This window comes from Pinus tabuliformis, chromosome 4_2 (assembly GCF_031772625.1).
Source record: "Pinus tabuliformis cultivar Carrire ecotype Pingquan chromosome 4_2, CPIR1, whole genome shotgun sequence".
NCBI classification, from domain to species: Eukaryota; Viridiplantae; Streptophyta; class Pinopsida; order Pinales; family Pinaceae; genus Pinus; species Pinus tabuliformis.
This window is the reverse complement of record NC_142304.1, coordinates 417,945,670-417,949,367: the sequence shown is the minus strand read 5'-3', so window position 1 is coordinate 417,949,367 and position 3,698 is coordinate 417,945,670.

Genomic DNA, 3,698 nt, shown 5'->3' with positions numbered 1-3,698 from the left:
TGTGTTGGCTCTTGGAAAGTCTTAGCATGCTTAGCATGAGTTGAGATGCATTGGTATGCTTTGGCATAGTTTATTATTAAATTTATTTGAGATAAATTACTAAAATGTAGATGAGAAAAAACAAAGGAAGATTTGGTGCTTAGAATGCACTAAGACTTGGCACCTATTGGAACTTAGTGTTGGTGTTCCTCAAATTCCCCTCTTGGAAAAGGTAAATTGGTGACTTATTAACTCTCTTATGTGTTCATTTCCTTGTATTTTAACTTTTTTCTCCCTTTTGTTGCCTTGATAGTCCCTCACATGCATTTTCACACCCTTTCACATCTTGGAATGCCTTAGCACTTTGCACATATTAGCATGCTTGAAATTCGCACTATCTATCACATGTTAGCATGCCCTAGCATTCCCTAGCATGCCTTGGAACTCATTCCCTCACATCTAGCATTACATTTTTTCACGACTTGGGAACCCAATCAAGTCCTTGGCTACTGCAGTTTATGTGACATTGGCCTGCTTCAACAACAACAACTTGACCAATTGCACCTGCTGCAAGTATAATGTGCTTTCTTCACCTCAGAACTAGTTGTAACACATCTAAGTCCACTCATGTCCAAGCTAAACTTATCCCACTTAACTAATAACCAAGACAAGCATCACATCTAGCCATGGCCATAAAACAACTAAGCAATATAGCTTACACATGAAATATTTCACATGTATGTCTAGTTCATATAAGTAGTAGATCATTAATTGAAAGTTTGCAAGAACCACAAGATGCACAAGGCACACAAGATATAAGTCAACACAGTCTGAGTGCCCCAAAACTTATACACAACAATTTACAATATGAAATTATCTAGAACAAAATGTGCCACATCTCATATAAAAATAATAGCTAAAGGAAAAACAATGTTGTTCCCATCATAAAGTCTCCCTTTGTCGAAAACTACCATGTCAATCCTATTATTGCAATTATAGGGTCGCCTCCTTCAAATCTTAATATTAACTTATCCTAACACACTTCATCCTTGGCACACTTAAATTCATTGAAACTCCCTTGCACACACTCTTATTCATTCCTTTCCATGAACTTTGACCTAGTTCTCCCTTTTGATGCCCCAACACTCCCTAACACTCATAAGTATGCATTGACATTGACCGGAATGTGTTAGCACACATTTTGATTCCTTGGCATGCCTTAACCCTCCCTAGCTATCATGTTCTCAGAACTACCCTTAATTTGTAACTTGTGAACCCAACCAAGTCCTCGCATGACTACAAGAGCTTGACCAAGTTACAATTACTACAACTAGACTATCTTGTTGAATTGTGTAGCATGGGAGGTACTCCATAAGCCTAGTGAAATGGGTTTGTGTGAGTTTTGTGACAAAAGGATTTGTGTGAAAAGAGCCAAGTGAAGGGGTTTGGGACCCAAGATGGGGTTTAAAATATAAAATAAAATTAAAAAGGAAAATTAATATTTCCTAAGGTCTAAGTGGATAAAACCCATAAGCTCTAGAAGGTTTGTGTGAGGCCTAGGAAAATCTATTCAAGGAGGCCTTAGGATGATGCCAAGAACATAAAATGAGAAAAATATCATTTGATTAAGGAGGCCACGAGGGATGTAGTCCTCAAGTATGCTAAGTTAGAGGGCCAAGTAAGGGTTGCTAAAGGGATGCCATGATCATCCACCAAGAGCAAGATCATCATGTGAGGGTTCTCAATAATGCCACATACCTTAATGGGTTCGATCTAGGAAGTAGGATTGCATATTGTTGGTTCTCTTCTTAAAAATTGAGCTCAAGATAGGTTTCTCATGACAATATCGGCATGTGATTATAGTGGTCTCTCTGTGTGAAGGCCACATCAAATTATAAAATAACAGAGAGGGTTGAGACCCCATCTTGTGGTGGTTAGTAGGCCATAAGGCCTGTGATAAAGATCGACGAAAATGGAGAGCATGCACTAGAATTTAGGTCTAGAATAGAAGTAGTTGTGTTCATAATATTGACTCGAGTAACGCTAGCTTTAGGGTCACAACAATTAGAATTTCATGTCAAGATTTAGTCAAATAATTGTCGAGAATCTATGGATTCATTTGAACTAGGTCGAGTCTCTTATGGATGCAATATTTGTTGTTTTTCTATGGGTGGTGTTGGTGCACAGATTGTGTGAGTAATGAAGGACAACCTAAGACCACATCACTGAGGACTAGAGAGCCCTCCCACTCTAGGTGTAACTGTTGGTCCTTAGCACACCACAGGGGATAACCCTCAATATAATTGTTAGATTTTAAATATGAAAATAGAATAAGACCAGGTGTGAATATTTTAATTGTAGTAAATAGTGGTGACATTCGCAAGAGGAAGGAAAACATTTGATGATATATAATTCTGAAGTTAGATTCCAAGAGAGCAAGAAAACAATAACAAGATATGTCAACAATAAAAATCTAATATAAGTAAGGTAGAAATATTAAGTAAAATAAAATAAAGACATTGGTTTTAAAACAAAACTGTGCTCAAATTAGATGAAGACATGTGTAGGAGGAGCGTGCATGTTCATTCTAGTCTATGCTAAAAATAGTTAATATTGTATATCGGGACTGAAATTCACACAAGAGTAAAACATGAGGATTTTAGAGAACATCATACATTGTTAGGAAGGCATAAATGTATCAACATAGTAACATTAAAATACACACTCTAGTTAGATGAAAACATGTGCAACAAGTGCGGGCATGTTTGTGCCACTCTATGCTGAAGAAAAGTTAATATTATATATTGTGACTGAGATTCATGCAAGAGTAAAACGTATTAATTTTAGAGAAAAACATACATTTTTTTAAAGGCACAAATGTATCAACATAGTAACATTAAAAATTGTGTTGTGGTTAGGCGAAAACATATGCAACACGCGCAGCAATGTTCATTCCACTGTATGCTAAAAAATAGTAAATATTATATATCGGGATTGAGATTTAAGCAAGAGTAAAATCTGAGCATTTTAGAGAATAACATACATTGTTTGGAAGACAGAATTTGATAGCATAGTAATGTAACACCGAATTTTGCAATCATTTGATGTATGAATTATATTAACAAAGGATAAATCTTCATCATAAATAACTCAAGATAAATCATTTAGTAATTGTGTTGATAATATCGATATCAGAACACAACACTAAACGATTTAACGTCTAAATGAGATCAAGCCTCAAATTTAATTGACTTTAATTCCAATTTAATATAATAGAAAAAAAAAAGAGAGTCACCAAGAATAGTCTTCAAAACTAGTAATGAAAGTTGTGTATCATGTACAAGTTGTTTCGGTATATCCAAAGTTTTTGGACATTGAAATTGGCCCCTCTCGAATGAGAAAATAGGGATTTGATACAAATGGATTAATATTTATTTTAAGTAATAGTCTATTAAACAAATACATATTTCAGAAATATTTACAAACAGTTTCCCTCCTTCATAAATGGTTTTAAAACATTAGTTGTTCCCCTGAACTTAGGACCTCCATGCACATGGGCTTGAATGGTTGTAACATTATGCTAATATAGTCTTCCATAATCATAGTTTATCTGAAATACAATCCTCCCCTAATGAATAACCTATGTAACAAGAAAATGGGAGTTAGTTTCTTAAGTAATGAGATAACAAATTGTAAATGAGAGAAAACATATTTCTCTT